Source organism: Panthera leo, chromosome A2 (genome assembly GCF_018350215.1).
Source record: "Panthera leo isolate Ple1 chromosome A2, P.leo_Ple1_pat1.1, whole genome shotgun sequence".
NCBI classification, from domain to species: domain Eukaryota; kingdom Metazoa; phylum Chordata; class Mammalia; order Carnivora; family Felidae; genus Panthera; species Panthera leo.
In genome coordinates, this window is record NC_056680.1 from 99712953 (window position 1) to 99733409 (window position 20457).

Consider the following 20457-nt stretch of genomic DNA (forward strand, 5'->3'; position numbering starts at 1 on the left):
AAGCTGTAATCATCAAGACACTATGGTACTTTCACAAAAACACATAGATCAATGGAACAGAATAGAGAACCCAGAAATAGATCCACAAATGTATGGCCAACTCAACTTCAACAAAGGAGGAAAGAATATCCAATGGGAAAAAGACAGTCTCTTCAGCAAATGTTGTTGGGAAAACTGGACAGCAACATGCAGAAGAATGAACCTGGACCACTTTCTTACATCATACATAAAAATAAACTCAAATTGGATAAAGACCTAAATGTAAGATAGGAAACCATCAAAATCCTAGAGGAGAAAATTGGCAGCAACCTCTTTGGACTCAGCCTTAGCAACTTCTCACTAGACATGTCTCTGGAGGAAGGGAAACAAAAGCAAAAATGAACTATCGTGACCTCATCAAGATAAAAATCTCCTGCACAGAGAAGGAAACAATCAACAAAACTAAAAGGCCGCATACATAATGGGATAAGATATATGCAAATGACATATCAGATAAAGGGTTAGTATCCAAAATCTATAAAGAACTAATCAAACTCAACTCCCAAAAAACCCCAAATAACCCAATGAAAAAATGGGCAGAAGACATGATTGGACACTTTTCCAAAGAAGACATCCACATGGCCAACGGACACATGAAAAGTTCTCAACATCACTCATCATCAGGGAAATACAAATCAAAACCACAATGAGATACCACTTCACACCTGTCAGAATGGCTAAAATTAACAACTCAGGCAACAACAGATGTTGGTGAGGATGCAGGGAAAGGGGAACCCTTTTGCACCGCTGGCAGGAATGCAAACTGGTGCACCCACTCTGGAAAACAGTATGGAGGTTCCTCAAGAGATTAAAAATAGAACTACCCTATGATCCAGCAATTGCACTACTAGATATTTATCCGAGGGATACAGGGATGCTGTTTCAAAGGGGCACATGCACCACAATGTTTATAGCAGTGCTATCCACAATAGCCAAATTATGGAAAGAGTCCATCAACTGATGAATGGGTAAAGAAGATGTGGTGTATACACACACACACACACACACACACACACACACACACACACATACACACACAATGGAATATTACTCAGTGATCAAAAAGAATGAAATCTTGCCATCTACAATAAGTGGATGGAACCAGAGTGTATTATGCTAAGTGAAACAAGTCAGTCAGAGAAAGACAAATATCATATGATTTCCCTCATATGTGGAATTTAAGAAACAAAACAAATGAACATAGGGGAAGAGAAGGAAAAATAAGAAAAAAAGAGAGAGGGAGGCAAACCTTAAGAGACCCTTAAATACAGAGCACAAACTGAGGGTTGCTGGAGGGGAGGTGGGCATGGGGATGGGCTAAATTGGTGATGGGCATTAAGGAGGGCACTTTTTAGGATGCATACTGGGTGTCATTAGGAAGTGATGAATCACTAAATTCTACTCCGGAAACCATTACTACACTATACGTTAACCAAGTTGGATTTAAAGTTTTTTTAAAAAGTGGGGCACCTGGGTGGCTCAGTCAGTTAAGCATCCAACTCTTGGTTTTGGCTCAGGTCATGATCTCACTGTTTTGTGGGTTTGAGCCCCACGTTGGACTCCTCTGCGCTGACAGTGCGGAGCCTGTTTGGGATTCTCAGTCTCCTTCTCTCTCTGCTCCTCCTCCACTTGTGCTGTCTCTGTCTCTCTCAAAATAAATAAATAAATTAATTAAAAAAAATTTTTTTAAATGTTGAGGGAAAAAAGTTAGGTACAAAAGTATATGCTGTTTTACTTCTGTTTGTTTTTTGTTTTTTTAACTCTCCAAACTACGTTAATCCATGATGTTAGAAGTGAGGATGTTGACAACTTCTGCTGGGCAGTAGTAACTAGAAAGGCGTTCAAATGTCTTGCTTGAGATGCTGGGGATAATCTGTTTCTTAATCTGTAGCTTGTTCAGTTTGTAAAAATTTATCTAGGTTCACATTTATGTAGAGGTACATAAGCCTTAGCCCCATCCCGGGAGGGTCCAGGAGTCCATGCTTCCTTGTGATTCAGATGGGCAGCCAGGGCTGAGAACTTTTCTTTCTTTTGTTTTTTTTTTTTCTTAAGTTTATTTATTTATCTTGAGAGAGAGAGGGAGAAAGAACAAGCTGGGGAGGGGCAGGGAGAGAGAGGGAGACAGAGGATCCAAAGCAGGCTCTGTGCTGATAGTGGACAGCCTGAAACGGCACTTGATCTCAGGAACTGAGAGATCATGGCCTGAGCCAAATTCAGATGCTTAACTAACTAAGCTACCCAGGCACCTCAGGGCTGAGGACTTTTGAACAACACTCTGATTACAAATATACACAGATATAAGGGCATTCCTGAAAAAAATGTCTGTAGTTTATTGGATACAGTAACATGGTAGGATTATGGAGTTGTCCTTTTCCTTAATCATTCTCATTTTGTATTCTTAAAATGTTGTTTTGTGCAAATATTAAAATCCTGTGACTTATACTTCTCTGTCCTCTCACTCATTTTTTTCATTGTTGTTGTTGATTATCTGCAAAGAGGTACTTGCTTGTAGGTCCAGAAATGTGGCAAGAGGGAAGAGAGACAGAAGCCAGGAGGAAGTGAGAAGATAAACACGATCCTCATGGCACTAGCTTTCTCCATCTTTTGTACATCTGGTTAGTTCCAACCCACAGCCAAGCATCCTCCTCAGACCAAGTATGGGAAGACAGTGGTGATGTACAACTCTTAGGAGGGCAGGGTCCAAAATGTATGGGGCTCTACAAATTACTGGAGCAGAGTGAGGTCCTGAAGGATGGGAGACACAGAGGCAGCCACAGCTGCTGGGCACAGCTTTCTCCTTGGCTTTCTCTCTGCCCTTTCATGCCCTGTTTGGCAATTTGAATGCAGGCTAGTCATTTCATCATTTTTTGCAAGGGGAGTGGACTCTGATGCTGCTAGGCAGATTCTAATTTAGACTAGAGGCTGAAGAATGGGGCAAGAGACATGAGAGGGATGACGTGTTAACACTGCATTTGTGAGCCTGGAAAGAAATGTGACTCGGCGTAATGGAGATATTGGCTAACGGGCTCAGTTTTTCATTCCTAGGCATTTGGTGGTTGACTGGTGTTTTCCTCCTGTAATAAGCCCTCCTTGTTTTTCCCAGGCCAAACAAATCCCTCCTTCTCTGTGCTTCTGCTGCACTTGGCACTTCTGTACATCCCAGCTCACCTGCCCTGTGCTTAGTGGGTTGAGATCCGTGACTTGCTCTAGACCACCGGTTCTCTGAGCGTGGTTCCTGGAGCATTTTTAGACATGCAGAATATCGGAACCCAGCCCAAACCCACTGAATCAGAAACTCTGGGTATCGGATGCAGGGTCCAGAGATCTGGAGAAACAAGCCAGCCATGTGATCCTAATGCAGGCTGAAGTGTGGCTTTCAGGCTCTAGGAATGGGACTTCGTTTTCAGAAGAGCACCTGTGAAGTATATCCTGAGGGACTTGGAAATCAACTAAATGCAGGAAGGCAGAGAAACAGTAAAAGACAAAGACGTTTCTAGTTTGGGCAACTGGGTTGGTTGTACCATGAAACCAAATAAAGAATACAAGGAGAGGAGATATTTTAGTCTGTTCCTTTTTGTTTGTTCGTGGGGTTCCCAGAACGTAAAGAGTAGGTGATAATAAGTTTGCTTCATGCCCATTTTCAGATGTGTGAGTTACACACATGTGTTGTTCACAAGGTGGCTCAAAGTATAGATCTGGAAATGTGAGGTCTGAGCTGGGGCTCCAGACAGCAGTAAGCACTGGCTTTAAAAACAGTTGCAGAGCTGCATGGGCCTGGATTTCAGTCCAAGCCCTGCCACTTCTAATTCTTTGAGCTTGGGCAGGTCTTAACACCTTCCAGAACCTTCACTCCTTCATCTGACAATTAGAAAAGTCACACCTGCCCCCACAGAGTCAGGGAAGAATTAAATGAGATAACGTTTTTAACTCAATTAGCAAAGTCCCTGGCTTATAGAAACAGCTGGTGCTATTATTTTATAGGTTTGTGAGACGCAGAATAGAGATGGGAAATGCAGATGGCAGGGTGGATCTAATGACCCAGGTTGTGCAAGAGCGAAGAAACAAGACTGAGCACTGGGAGGGCAGCTCGGGAGCAGGCAGAGGCTGAGGAGAAGGTGATGAGGGAAGCTGACGGGTGGTGAACATATCCTCCTCTGGGTGGGATATGTGTGACATTCCTGGGATACTCCTGGAGGCTGAAGAACAAAGGGAAGGGGAAAACAATCTCTGATAGAGATCCAGTCATGCAGGACATTAGTTCCCATCCGTATACAAATATCTTAGTAAATCACAAGAAAAAAGCACTTTTATCAATAGCCTAATCTCCAGAAACCTATATAGTCAGTTTCCTGGAGCCCCAAGATCACCCCCCCCCCCCACTCCACAGTGACATGGGAAACAAAAGCAAGAAGGAAATGGCAGATAAAATTAAATTTCCTTATAACCTGCAGCCCATTGACAAATACTTAAGGCAGGCAGAGTAAAACATTTCTCCAGGAACTCCCTACTGTCTTAATGTTAATACTTTGCTAGAGAGAAAACTAACCTTAGCTCATCAATAGGTAGGCCTCTAGCAATCTGTGAGTCTTCTTTAGCATATGAAAATCCCAGTGGAAACTTCCCTTAACTTTACCTCCCCCAACTCCCAAGTATATAACTAGTCTCTCCTCATGGTTCCCTGGCATTTCTTTCTGCCCGCGGGTCCTTCCCTGTGCTTTCATAAAATCACCTTTTTTGCCCAACAGACATCTCAAGAATTCTTGCTTAGCTGTCAGCTCCAAACCCCAACATCACTCCAAAAACCAATCATATTTGGGTGCCCAAATACAGGGCTTTGAGTCTTTTCATCTGGACTCTAAGCAGTGCAAAGTTCATGAGTGCTTTCTCTTTTCTTCCTTTACTCTCATTTCAGGGCTTTTCAAGGAGTACGGTCTTATTGGAACATTTCCATGTCAATTGCTCAGACTGCAATCCTCTAGCCCATGACTACTCTACAGGGAGGGGAAAGCCTGCCTTTTGGCTGGAAGTTAGTACCCTGGCCAGAATAGTAATAAGATCCAGAAAGTTGAAGCCTTCTTTTTATTCCTGTCCTTATACAAAGTTGTCTATCTTGGGCACGGGACAGCCACCTAAGTCACCAGGACAACTACCAATCTTAAGACTCCTGTATGAGGATCCTCCTCATTGGTCTAATGACACATCTCTGACACATCTCTGGTCTGGCCACTTCTGGCCAGAAGACCTCCTCTCGGAGCCAGCTGAAACCAGTACCCGATTGAATTAAAACCCAATGGGGGCGGGGAGCCTGCATGGCTCAGTCAGTTAAGTGTTCAACTTCAGCTCAGGTCATGATCTCAAAGTCCTTGAGTTCAGAGTCCCGCATCGGGCTCTGGGCTGATAGCTCAGAGCCTGGAGCCTGCTTTGGTTTCTGTGTCTCCATCTCTCTCTGCCCCTCCTCCACTCACCCTCTGTCTTTCTCTCTCTCTCTCAAAAATAAATAAACATAACAACAACAACAACAACAACAACAACAACCAAGGACTGTTTCCTAGGAAGTTGGCTCTAAGGACTACATGTGTTGGAATGTTGCTTAGATCATGATGGATTTCTAACTTTACTGTTTTCCTTCATTGTCCTCAACTAAAGAATTGGGTAGTTTTGCAAAACTTTTCCAGTGTTTTACATGGGTTAAAAACGGCAGCATGGCGGCCAATGGCGCAGCACAGCAAGGCCTTCTCAGCAAGGCAAACTTGGTCCATAAGTCAGCACCCACTGTATGTCTAGAATGCAATGCAGAAGGGGGGGTGGGGAGGGCCAGCCTCCCTTCTACAGGGGCCTTTAATGGCAGCAGTGATCAGAGCAATTTTTTTCCAAGGATGCCTTGGGTCACTTTGACACCTCAGGAACCCTTGATATATCCTGTGCAAGGGATGCCACCCAGCAGTCAGGGTGTGGGGGATTTTCTTGGTAATGGACTTTCTCTCTTCAGTCCCCAAGTACTCTCTCGGGATGCTTTGTTAACCCACTGGAAAGAATTCGAATTGCAAAATTTGGGAAAGGACTGATCTTCTGTAACACTGCATAGCTTCAATAGGATCTGGCAGTTAGATCTCTTCTGCAGAAAACAGGGCAAATAGACAAAGGTACCCTAGGTTCAGGCCTTTATGACTCTAAATCAGTACCCAGACCTAAGGGGCCTCTTATTATCTAAATAGGCCTCCTCCGAATAAACCCAAATTGCTGGAGGAAGCACAGGCCATGCCTGAAAAAGGGGACATTGATTCTTTCTCTCTTACTGTTTCTAATAGTGGGGACTTTTCCCTCATTCATTTCCAGGGGTTAATGGCTATAATTGGAGCCACCTGTGGTTAGTCCACATCCTGGGGACTTTAAGGAATATTCCCAAGCAGAGCAGCTGCTATAACTCCCTTTGTTTCAGGGAAATTCCCTACCTTCTCCTGCCTGACATGGACTGTATATTTCCACTTTGGAAAAAAAAAAAAAAAAGGCGTCTGCTCATCTGTTCCAGCTGACAAGGTTTAGAACCACAAACCCTCTTTCTCTACCTGTTGGGAGCATCTCGCCTCTTCTGCCTCCTACTATTTCTACACCATCTTGGGTATAGCCTACAAACTGGTTCCTATACCTTCCTTGATGTCTCAGGCATCACTGGCTCCACCCACCTTCGATGTCAAGGAGTGAAGACCACCCACTTGGACCGCCCCCTTGAGATTTCCCTACTGGTCTCCCAGGTAAAAGTTTATAATGGAGAACAGATTGTCTTAAGTAGATGCAAGTGGAACGTATTCTGTGTTTAAGCTGATTTTAGTTTGCTGGTTTAATTAAGATAGACCTGTCTTCAAAGTTATCGGCTCCAAACCCCACCATCACTACAAAATCCCATCAAAGGTACAGGTTGAGAGGCAGGAAGAGGCTCAAGAGAGAGTGGGTGGAGGGAGTAGACAGACAACTGCACGTGTTGCAGGGCTGGGACAAAGTCTTAGCCATTTTATTTGGCACTAAGAAAGTCAGGGGTGACCTGGAAACAGCAATGTCGATGGAGCCGGTGAAGTTAGAGGCAGAACCCACCAGTAGCATCAAGCAATCTTAAATGCTCTAAGTTTGGTCATTAAAATGAATCCATAATTGGAAGAGAGAAAGGGAATGTAATCCACCTTAAAAATGGGGAAAGCCTAATTAATAGCCTTTGGAATGGAATAAGTTTGTTCAAATCAAAAAGGATGTAGGCATCATCCTTGGTTCCTTTCTTTCCTTCACATCTCACGTCTAAGTCTTTGGTTACTTCTGTTGGACCTATCCCCCAAATAAATCTGGAATCCATTCACTTCTCTGCTTCCCTGCTGCTACCCTACTCCAACATCTTCATCTACCCTTCTCCTGCTATCTTTATCTCCCTTCCAGGCAACTGCAAGGGCTATAACTGGTCTCCCTGCTATCTCTCTTGCCTCTCCAGATTGCCTTTCCACTCTGCCCTCTTCACAGCAGCCTGAGATCTTTTCACACATAAATCACTCACCATAGTCTCTTGCTCCTAACTTTCCAGTGGCTTCTCACCACACTCAGCAAACAATCCAAACTACCTACCTTAGTGGGCAAAGACCCCCCTGAGCTGTCTTTGCTTCTCCTCTGACCCGGTACTGACCGATAGCCACGAGCCACATGTGGCTCTTGAGTCTTTGAAATGCTAGTGATAGTTATAAAATACATACTTAAAAAAATATTTATATTTATATTCATGGAGCCACATGTGGCTAGTGTGATTGAAGAGCTGAATTTTAGATTTTATTTAATTTATAGAACTTAAATAGCACATGTGGCTAGTGGTTAACACTGTGTAGAGCACAGAGGTAGAATATTGATGTCATCACAGAAAGTTCTACTGGATGGCGCTGCTCTGGTCTTATCACCCACTATGTTCCCCCTTGCTTACTGGACTTCAGCATCACTGGCCCACCTTCTGTTCCTCACCCAGATTAAGCTCCTTCCCACCAAATATTTTTGCAGACTGTTCTCTCCATCTAGACTTTGTGGCTCTTTGATCTTCACATGACAGCCTATTTCAGCTTTGATGTTACCTCCTCAGAAAGGCTTTCCCTTTCCACACAAATAGTCTCCCTACTGTGTTAGCCTCAAAGCATTTCTGGCCAGTTTAAAAACATTTTCTAGATGGGTTGTCTATTTGTTTATTGGCATATGCCCCTTTTGGCATGTTATTTTCCCCAAGGGCAGGGATCTTGACTCTCTAATGCAGATGGAGGACACAAACTTGAACAGATAGAATTTCTACTTCTCTAGAACAAGAGAACATGAAGTGAGCACAGGTTCTTTCCTTGGAAGAAGAAAAATGCATCAATTATCATATCTCATGATCTCTAAGCTCTTTAAAAATTAAAAGCCAAGGTCATCTGCTGAAAGTGATCCTCCTGGGGATGAAGCAATTTGAGAATCTGGGAAATATAGCAAGGAAGTGCTGAAAAGGACTTAACTAGCTACAACCAAGGGGGACACTGAGCATCACCGAGGATCCAGAAGAACATGGAAGGTATAAGCAGTTTGCAGTACCATCTGTCGTATGATTTTTCTCCAAAACAGGAACAGCCCAGATGTGCTTATCACATTTAATCCTTGTAACAACCTCTGAGATACATGCTGAAGTATCCCTGCTTTACAGATCATTAAATGAAAAGAGAAGTTAAATAACCTATCTAAGACCAGGAAGCTAATAAGTAGAGGAGCTAGAATTTGAGCCCTGGAATTCAGAACCCAGGGCCAGAGCTCTCAGCCACAATTCCCTCCTTTATTACAGTCACACAGAGTAGGTATTTCATTAAAAATGTAACAAATGTCCATTACAGGGTTCTGAGGCTTCCCATTCTTTCCAAAATGGCACACCAGGCATAAGAACCTAGATGAGATAGATGACTTAACAATATTTGCATAAGTTTACATAAACCAAAACTTTTGCACACAAAAAATACCCATTATGCAAGAATGCATACACACAGACATTAGATGTTGTAGAATGACTACATACAGGGAAATTTGGAATAAACAGGAAAGTGATCAATAGGCAGGGTTCCTATTAATAAACCAATAAAACAAGAGAAGGGCCTTGCATGGACATACAGTGACATTGTACCATGAGCTGAGAAACGGAATTCAGCACTCTGCTCCCAAGATCAGGTAGCCATGGGATTGCTCTGCCCATTTCTCCTGATGTAAGGACCAGGGTCAGATGCTTTCCTTCCCCCACAGAGGTCTCCCACCATTCTAAACTCACAGGACTTGGGGTAAAATAGGGAAGATTTCAATGCCTACAGAACTACTTATAAATATGTATTTGTTTTACTCTTCTTAGCTTTTGTCACTCAAAAATGTGAATACTTAATCAATTTTAGGTGAGGCAAAAAGTGTGTCTTCAAATCAAAAGCCTCTAAGTATTAATGTTATATACTTTGGTGGTTCTTATCCTTAGAAATGACTCTCAAATATGCTTCCATATACAGTATTAGGAATCCACAACTCTCCAGCATGGCCCAGTGATCTGGAGTGTGTGTGTGTGTGTGTGTGTGTGTGTGTGTGTGTGTGTGTGTGTGTCTTTTAAAAGTAACTTCCAGGGGCGCCTGTGTGGCTCAGTCGGTTAAGCGTCCGACTTCGGCTCAGGTTCATGGATTTGAGCCACGCACCAGCTCTATGCTGACAGCTTGGAGCCTGGAGCCTGCTTTGAATTCTGTGTCTCCCTTTCTCTCTGTTCCTCCCCCATTCATGCTCTGTCTCTCTCTCTCCTTCAAAAATAAATAAAAACATTAAAATTTTTTTTAAAAAATGCAACTTCCAGGGGCGCCTGGGTGGCTCAGTCGGTTAAGCATCCAACTTCGGCTCGGGTCATGATCTTGAGGTTCGTGGGTTCCAACCCTGTGTCAGGCTCTGCACTGAGAATGTGGAGCCTGCTTCTGATTATGTGTCTTCCTCTCTCTCTGCCCCTCCCCCCGCTTGTGCTCTGTCTCTCTCTTTCTCTCTCTCTCAAAAATAAATAAACATGGAAAAAAAAAAAGAAAGCAACTTCCAGATGACTGCCATGACCAGCCACTCTTGGGAAGAACTGCACTGTCACTCAGTAAATACCAGTTTTCTAGTCAGACATAGAAGAAAGGGACGTTCCAGGCACGAACAAGGACACTATAGCATTGGAAAGTCCTGTGGGGCTCTGGAAAATGCATCTGCTAGAGCTGGGGTTTGTGGAGATCAGTGGTGGAGGCTGATGCAACGGGGCCTGACTCTAAGAGGTTCCAGGGAGCAAACAGAGAGCCCTGCACCTCACTCTGAAGGTCTGCCCAGGTTTTTAAGCAGGAGGTGACATGATCAGACGTGGTGGTTGTTAGCATAACTGGTAGCCATGTGGAGTGGACTGCAGGGTGGCCGGACTGGTACACATGCTAAGTAAAAAGAGAAGAGGGAAGGGAGTAGCATGGCCTTTCTGCCTAGGTCTTTCCAAGGTCTTTCTTGGAGGATAAGGATAATTCTGATATTTCTATCGTTAGAGACGGAGTGGAAGGTGGTTCTAGTTAACGTTGAGTCTGCTGCCTAACTTACAAGTAGTACATAGATACAATCAGGAGGGACCAGGCAGCTGAGCCACCCTAGAAATAAATCCTCTTACCTTTTTGAGTCATGTAAACAAGAATGTTTGTGTTTAAACTATTGTGTTCATTTAATCTTGACTCTACCCCTAAGGTAGAAGCCTGGGAGGAATAACTATTACAGTTTACGTATTCCAAATGCTGTGCCCAAGCAGCTCGCTTACTTGGTGCCTTATGTTTGATAATCTAATTTAGCCTTCTGGCTCCCAGAGCCTGTCTGGCCTCCCTGTAATTGTTTAGCAAATCTGCCACCTCTTTAAGCCTTTGGTGCATTTGGTAAATATCACTGACCTGCCAGACTACATTGTTTGTCATGCTGATTTTGAGCATCCGTGTCCCTTTATGTCTTAGTATCTTTTCCCTTCTGCTCAGATCATTCCCATTTCACCTGCTTTCATTTTCTCTCTGCTTCAGTCTTGCTGGATGATTATAAAAGCAACAGTTAGAATTTCTTATATAAAGTACAGTTCTAGTAAGCACGTTACAGTTCAGCTTAGATCCTCCGCAGCAGTGGCTGAGGAAATCTCAGTGAGAGACTGTGCAATAATCCAGCAAAGACGATGAGGTCACGGACAAGGAGGGGTCAGAGAAATGAGAAAAAGGGAAGAGGCCAAAGAATTCACATGGAAACTGCAAATAAATTTGTTGAGGGGAGAGACAAAGGATACGTAAAAGATTAGGGATCATGATCCATGAAAAAAGAGGTAACAAAACATAAGACTAAAACATAACCACTGGGACCCAAGATATAAGTAGGTAAAGCAGGTATTCTCTACCCCCCATCCCCACCCATTCTAGTGTGACAGAAATAGGCAGCATCCCTGAAAACTTAGAAAGATTTGAAAAGAAACAGCTTTGTGGGCCTGGATGGCTCAGTTGGTTAGGTGTCCAGCTCTCGATTTCAGCTCAGGTCATGATCTCACAGTTCGTAGGTTCAAGCCCCACATCAGATCCTGCACTGATGGCACAGAGCCTGCTTGGGATTCTCTCTCTCTGCCCGTCCCTGGTTTGTGTTCGCTCTCTCCCTCTCTCTCAAAATAAATAAACAAAACTTAAAAAAAGAAAGAAAGAAAGAAAGAAAGAAAGAAAGAAAGAAAGAAAGAAACAATTTCCTAACAGTAGCAATTTGGCCTATGCTAACTTTTGTAAAGAATTGCAGCGGCTGTAGTGACACTTACCAGACTCCAGATAAGTTGCCCCCTGCTCTTACCTTTAGGATCTCAAACTGCCTGCCCTCCCCCACTGCTAAGACATCTACCTCCCTGTTGCTTGCACCCCTTGTGGTTTCTAAAGACAACTCCTCTCCCTTTCACATCCTCAAACTTGTTCATAATTGAACTTCTCTTAAACTTTTTCAGAATACTGTATCACGTTAACTCATTTTTTTGAGAGTTTCCCATGTGCTGCGCAAAGCGTGTTACAGAACTTTTCTTATTTAGTAAACACAACTTAGGGGGATGGGCTGTTGAACAAGATGGGACCATATTCGTGGGTTAGTACTTGGCAAAGGTATATGCCCACCATTAGAGAGGGCTTTGAACAGTCGTGGAGACTGGGTGCTTTATTTAGTAAACATTGTATAAGAACTTTGTCAGAGAACTAAGTTCACAGAATTCAGAGCAGGTGACCTTGACTATAAATGTAGAAAACATAAGTCTTTTAAACATCAGATAGGATCTGAATTTTTCAGGAATGCAGTCACATATTTTGCTATTATGACAGGTCGACAGGAAACCACCAGTCCCCCGAAGGAAGTTAAGCAATTTAATGATCAAATAAGAGGTAAAAGGACAAGCCAACTAGGAAGTCCATGACAGGGCTTTGAGAAAATGCTCTCTAGTTGATCACAGCTGTGTGAGTTTGGAGGTCGTTTCATTGCTTTCCTATAGCTCACTCTATACATCTCCCAAATGACAAGAACAGGACAAACCAATAGAGTATTAATTTGCATTATATGCAAAACAAAACAAAACAAAAAACAAAAAACAAAAGTCTGGAATATGGCAATGGAAGAAGGAAAATGAAGTCAATGAGGGTTAATGTCATTAGGGTTAACATCAGACTCACAGAATTGTGTCCAAATGTAGCATTGTTTTCTGCCACATTTTATTAACAAGGTCTTAATGTATGTATCCATTTCCCCACCTAGGTAGTGGATGCTCACAGACATACACTGCTTTCTATTTAATCGTTGTATCCCTAGCAACTGATGGTGTACCCAGCACAGAAAAGACTCTCAAAATGTATCTGACAAAAGAATGTGGTTTATTTCCTTGACAAAATGATAATAAAAGGAATTTCCCAGCTAGAAAAAAAAAAAAATTCATTCGAAGAATCATCACCGTAGAGACTTAAAGAAATAGGGATCTGTAAACTGTGTTCCTATCTCTTTAAACAGAGTGGGCCCACACAAATATCCTACTACATTTTGCCTGTAAGATCCAGTTGCAGGGAAAATTATTCCAGGAAATTTCCTTGGTGCATGCCTCACTCATATGCATATCCGCTACTTCTGCTGCCATGCTTGGGCTTTTCAGACTCAGGGTTCAGCTCCTCTGACTTTGATAGATGGATGCTTTGGGCTCCTTCAGGTTTCATGACACAAAATGTCCCCTCTGGTTCACAAAACCTCTGCTTCCCACCTGGCTCTTGTTTCTACTTGCTCCCTAAATGATTATGATTTTATTAGACTCCAGAAATACCCTCAGGATAATCACATCACCCCTCAGAGTGCTAAGTGAAAATGGCAGTGAATACACCACGAATTGAATTAATAGAGATACCTGTCATCACTTGGGTAAATGACACTCTTCAGTGGTTCTCTGTCTTGGCTGTTCCTGGAAATCACTTGGGGATATCTAAAACCATTGACTCCTGGTTCCCACTCCCATGGATCCTAATGTGACTGGTCTGTGGTGTGGTGTGGGTATTAGAATTTTTTAAAGACTCCAGAGGCACCTGGGTGGCTCAGTCAATGAAGCATCCAACTCTTGATTTTGGATCAGGTCATGACCTCACGGTTTGTGGTTTCAAACTCTGAGCTGGGCATTGCACTGACAGCTCAGAGGCTGCTTGGGATTCTTTCTCTGCCCCTCCCTAACCCATGCTTGTTCTCTCTCTCTCTCTCTCTCTTAAAATAAATAAATAAGCATGTTTTAAAAAATAACTTTTTAAATGCTCCAGATGATACCTATGTAAAATTTTCAAATCATTGCTTTGGGTTGAAAACCAAACTGGTACCGTTTTTCCCCCATATTGCAGAGAATAGACATTACTAAATGACGAAACAGTTTCTTAGCTTTGTATTCTATTCTCTTGTCTGAGTATACCATAATATATATATGTGTATATATATATTATATATATATATGTATATGTATATATATGTATATAATATATATATGTATATATATCTCTAGATGAATGCAGATTGACTTAAATGACATATTTAAAGTTACCCTGCAAGAAAAAATGAGCTATATTGGGTGGATAGGTTTCAGAGTTCTTAAAAAAAACAAAAAATTCCAAAATATTAATACCATAAGGATTGATCTTCCATCTAAAGTGAGAACTAGGGTTGAATGTTTTCCTCACTCCCTATTTTCACTGAACACTGAAAGCTGCCAATCCCCTCAGGATGTGGGCCGATTTGCCCTGACCCCACAAAGTTAAGAATTGGCATTCCCGGGGCACCTGGGTGGCTCAGCCAGTTAAGTGTCTGACTCCAGCTCAGGTCATGATCTCATGGTTTGTGAGTTTGAGCCCCGGTGGGCTCTGTGCTGCCAGTTCAGAGCCTGGAGCTTGCTTCGGATTCTGTGTCTCATTTTCTCTCTGCTCCTCCCCCACTTGTGCTCTGCCTCTCTCTGTCTCTCAAAAATAAATACATGTAAAAAAAATTTTTTTTAAAAGAAAAGAATTGGCATTCTTTAGGTAGACCCTCCCACCTGCTGGTCACTTGCCCAGGCACTGGCTGTTTTTAGAGATGCTAGTCTGGAGAGACATGGGTCTTAGCTCTTAATTGACAGGACAAATGCCAGCCTTTAGGTGTGACTTATGCCTAAGATAAGCACAGGGAGACCAGGGGCATGCAGGTCTCCTTCATTAGCTGTTCTTTAAAGAGCTGGTGAGAATGCTCCCCTTCCAGCCTCAACAGCTGAGGAATTGTGCCAACTCAGCTTCTGTTTCTAAGGCTTCAGAGATAAGGGCATCGTCTCACCCTGAGTGCTGGCATCTTCCTCCTTACTCCTGTGTGCTGTTTGCCCTCTCTCTGGACATAAGGGCCAGCTCATACTTGGTACCAAAAGCAAATCTTCAGTTTCTGGGAGAAAAGGGAGGGTTTATTAAGTTGAGCAGAGTTGTTAACAAATGAAACAACATAGTATAATGAAAATTATACTATGTGTAGTTTTTTTATTTTTTATTTTATTTATTTATTTATTTAATTAATTGAAAAAAATTTTTCTTTAACATTTATTTATTTTTTGAGAGACAGAGACAGAGCATTAGCAGGGGAGGGGCAGAGAGAGAGGGAGTCACAGATTCCAAAGCAGGCTCCAGGGTCTGAGCTGCCAGCACAGAGCCTGACTCGGGACTTCAACTCGCGACCGTGAGATCATGACCTGAGCCGAAGTCAGACGCTTAACCAACTGAGCCACCCAGGTGCCCCACTATGGGTAGTTTAAATAAGCCACACATATTTGTCTTCATGTATTAGGCCCAGTGTTCTAGCTCTCTTACCACACTCCTCAGAATCCCCCACCCGGACAGTCCAGTCCGAGGCCTGTCTCAGGACGGCACTGGGAGAAGAGTGGTCACTAACTGTTCACTACTTGCACCATCCCTAACAGAGATTCCAAGTGGATTCTGCCACAGCCCAATTCCCACAGCCCCCACAGGGTTCGGCACTGTCATTTAGACTCTTCTCCAAGGACACATTTGGACAGATGTGATCTCCTGTCTACTTGCTGGTGGAAGAGAGAAGGAATAGGAAATCCATTATTGGCTGGAGCTACAACTTGAACAGAATGAGATGGGCAAAGAGAAGCAGGCAGGCAGAGAAGGCCCATATATTCTCCACTGACGGGACTCTCCCAGAAGAGCAAGTGGAAGCTCAAGGCCGGGCTTGCATGGATTAAGGACAGGGTTAGCATAAACAGCAACTCCTCCTCAGTATCTTAAACAACAGGCCCCAGCCTGCCTTGTCTGTGGAGGCAGAGACGAACGGGTCTCCTTGGCAACGGAGGCACTTGCTCAGCAGGACTAGCAGGCAGGCGTCTGCAAGCCTGGAAGGAGAGCTACTGCGCCTGCCTTTCTTGTCAATGCTCACATGGTCCAGACCTGCATCCTCCCCCTCCTCTTCATTGCCGTCATCTACCGCCTCTGGGCCATGCCCTGTCATTGAGAAAAATCCCCTCCACTCCAAAACCTGAGAGATTTCAACCCCTATGAAGACAGCCAGTGAGCAGTTTGGCTTCCCATTTCCTGAATCTCCTTTGCTGCATTGCACTTTGGTCCCCTGAAGTCCCCAGATCTTATCCTGGATCTGAACATCCTAGAAATGCCCCAACACAGAAATTCTAAACTCCAACTGTCCATGTGCAGGTCGCCTCCCGCCCTGTCTGCTTTTTCTACCTTCATACCCACAGTATTTGTTCCCCCAAACTCTCTAATCCTTGACAGTTCCTTCCTTGCAGGTTAGCGGGACCCTCTCGGCCTCTCCTCTCCACCACTCGGCCCCGTTGCTCTAAATTACCGTCTTTCCAGGAAAAGCAACACCCGTGATCAGTGCTACCAGCTGCCCTTCTCTGGTGCTATACTCTGGCACTGCTCCAGCCTGTGCACAAGGGTACACAGTGACTATAGAATCGCTTGCGGTTTCCGCCCTCCGCCGAGCCCTGAGCACCGTTTATCAGCCTGTTTGTTTTTGACAAGCTTCTCCATCCCATCTTCTCAGCGGCTCTCAGTTGATTGCTTCACTTCTGCCTTTATCCACAAAACTGGCAGCAGCAGCAGCATGTTCGATGTCCTACCTCATCTCACCTGTGCACACTTCAGACTTGCTCTCCAGCTCTGCCCGCGTCTCAGTGGGCAAGGTCTCCCCCTCTCTCCACCAGCCCTGAGGGCCTTGCCCCAGCTCCTACCTGCGCCCCCTGGAAGTGACTTCATCCGTCTTTTCTTGTTTGTCTTTACTTTCAACATTCCCCTCTCCGCTGGCTCCTGCTGTTGTGCCTACGGACCTGCTCATGTTCCTCTCCGTCTAACATTCCTAACATGCTTGGACCCAGCATATACCCTCGGGGATTTGGTGAACTGTGGCCCACAGGAAGCCTATATTCCTGAATAAAATTTGCCTGGAATATAACCACGCTCATATGTTTATGTATTGTCTACAGCTGCTTTTGTGCTAGGACAGCAGAGTAGTTAAGTTGTGATAGAGATCACACCGCCCATGGAAAAAAAAAAAAAATCTGCTCTATGGCCCTTTACAGGAAGAATTGTTCGCCCCTCCACATTCACCACCCTTTTCCTTCCTCACCACTCCTTAATCCACAGCCATTGTGATCTTATTTCTGTGCCTTACCGTCTTCTTAATCTTTCCTTACTCGGGTCGCTCAGATGACTCCTCATTTCCTAATTCTCCTAATTCAAAGGCAGGGGAGACTTTTTCATTCTTCTTCTTCTTCTTCTTTTTTTTTTTTTTTAAGAGTTTATTTATATTGAGAGAGAGAAAGAGGGAGAACAAGCAAAGGAGGGTCAGAAAGAGAGAATCCCAAGCAGGCTCTGTGGAGTCAGGAGCCCAGAGCGTGGAGCGCAGAGCCTAATGTGGGGCTTGATCCGAAGACCATGAGATCATGACCTCTTGCAGAAAGCAAGAGTCGGAAGCTTAACCTACTGAGCCACCCACATACTCCTCTCATTCTTTATGCATTCCTCTGCCACACTGGACATTTGTCAATTACACCCTTCTTGAAATTCTACAGAAAGTTTCCAAATTCGAATGCCCAGAGGAGCTAGGCAGACCATGTCAATGAATGAAGAAGGCCTCACTGAGATATGAGTATGTGGGGACCTGGAGACCTGTCCCCATAGCAAAAGAGCAGCCCCATGCGCTATTGTGGGTCCCATAATAAGAAACTTTTCCAATGTTTCAAGGGAGGCTAGAAACACAGATTTTATGCAACATCTCTCAACTTTAAAATGTTGGCAACTATTTTAAAAAATATTATAAACCACGATGAATCAAAGAAAACAAAACTTTTGGCCAACTTGTCCTACAATCTATGGATTCCAAGTCTATGATGGAAGTTCCCTGGTTCTCTTGGAGAATCTCTGATTTTTGCTGTTAGAGACAGCAAAGGATTTAGCTCTGTGAGACAAACTGCTTCTGCCTTCCCAGGAGTTCATCCCCAGCCCATGGGGTTTTTTCTTGCTACACAGTCTCTCTAGGTGAAATCTCAAATTTATATCTCACTCTCTAACCTATGCCCCTGCTTCTGACTCTCATTTCCAATACCTGCGGGACTTCTCCACCTGGAAATCCCACATCAAAATCCACATCAGCCCTCCATTATCCTCAACCCCTACCTTTTGCCAAACCAACACCTATTTATAATTTAAGACTCTGCCTCCCCCCACCCCATGAAGCCTGCCCTCCCTTCTATCATTCCATGGAAGGATTGGGGTCCCTTTCTCTATGCCTTTATAATATTTTGATAACTACACTTTCTACACAATATTATAATTATCTGTCTTTATGTGTCTCTTACCCTCCTAGAGCATGGCCTTTCAGTGGGCAGGGACTGTGTTTCATTATCTCTGTATTTCCAGCCTCTAACAGAGGGTAGGCATTTAATCATTTCCTTATAAATGTTTGGAAAATTAATATATGCACAAATAAATAAGAGAAAGATTCACTTAAAATTAAATTGCCAAATTTTCGACATCTACAGAACACTTTTTACTGTGTTATTTTATTTTATGGTATCTTTGGTACATAATTAGCATGGCTGTTAACATTTTAGAATGTATCAGAAAAAAATGTAATTTCCTCTTATGATTGTTAATAAGCATTTGTTTTCATGCTCCAGTAAAACTTTATTATGTCCAGCAATATAAAATGGCAAAACTTAATAAATGGAAGTCAATGAATAAAGTAGGATTTGCCAAATAAATATATCATTAAGGAAAGCAGAGTGAGAACACATATCTTCTAATAAGTGTGAGATATAGTAGGAGAATTTACTACTGTACAGAACAGAAAAAGTAGTTATTTGATCTTCAAATCTTGTGATGTGGAATGATAGTTAACAATGAAACAAGTTTCTGGGGCGCCTGGATGGTTCAGTTGGTTAAGCGTCGGACTTCGGCTCAGGTCATGATCTCAGGGTTTGTGAGTTAGAGCCTGACCTCGGGCTCTGTGCTGACAGCTCAGAGCCTGGAGCCTGCTTCGGATTCTGTGTCTCCCTCTCTCTCTGCCCCTCCCCTGCTCTCACTCTGTCTCTCTATCTCTGTCAAAAATAAATAAACATTAAATTAAAAAAAACCAAACAAACAACAATGAAACAAGTTTCTCTCAAGAAAACGAGGGCAGTGATTCCAGCCTTCTGGAGGGACTTATAATGCCCTATCATGTATTTGATATTGTGGCATACTTTTAAGAATCCTGTGAGCTTTATTTATGGGGTGAGGTTGTGGGAGAGAGCAGGGTGAAAATGTTGAATTAACATTAGTTTTATTTTTGTCCATGGTTAATTGCCTGGAACTCCCCTTCATTACCACTTGCAGATTAAACATTAAGATAAAGTTCTCTTTCCACCAATAGGTGGCAGTATTGCTTTGGCACAAACAGTAACATTGACACTATCATTTTTAAAAGACTTCCTAGATCTGTTGTATCTTTATTTCATTCCTAAACTCTAGGCCTCAGAGTGCCCAGTACAAATAACAATGGAATAAATATGGCACTAGCATGATATTTGAAGAAAATTGAAGAAGGCTTACCAAAATCACCCCTTCATTCATAGCCTTGCTATTGAAAGAAATGCACACTAATTTCTCTCCTCCCAGGAAGGCTTCTTTCCCATCAGGTAAACCTAGAGTGATGATGAAGGCAGAAAAAAACAGGTTCCATGTTGCAAGCAGTAAATTTGCTTCTCTGAGAACCTCCAGGTTGGGTTATATCCAATTTCACTAATCTAGGTCCAGCCTGGCAAGAATCTACTCTGAATATGTACTCACATAAGTCTCATTGATTGTTAGGATAGGACTGGAGTCAGACTCACCAATTTGTTGATTCTCTCTTAATTATTTTTAAATTTATGCACATATATATGCCCATGTAACCATCACACTGATAAGAGATTAGAACATTTCCAACATCTCAGAAGGTTCCCTAGGCCCTCTTAATTTTTTAGAATTGGGAAAACATTTTATTTCTCAACTAGTGTGTTTAGAACAAAAAGAAAGAAATATGTCACGTGGCAGAAAAGTTGGGGAGAAGAATTGGCCTACTTTATACATTGGTCAGGGTCTCTGCATAGGCTTGAATGGGAACTCTGTGACAGATGCTTGGTGGGGGGGGTGGGGGGGTTGCTCAATGCAACAACGGGATGGAAGATCCCAAGTTATAGTGAGGAGGTAGGGCAACTGGAACTCTTGAGTATCAATGGTGGTTGATAAATAGGTACAATCACTGGGGACAACGGTTTGGTAGTATCTACATATGCATACCCTATGACCCCAAACTCCACTCCCACGT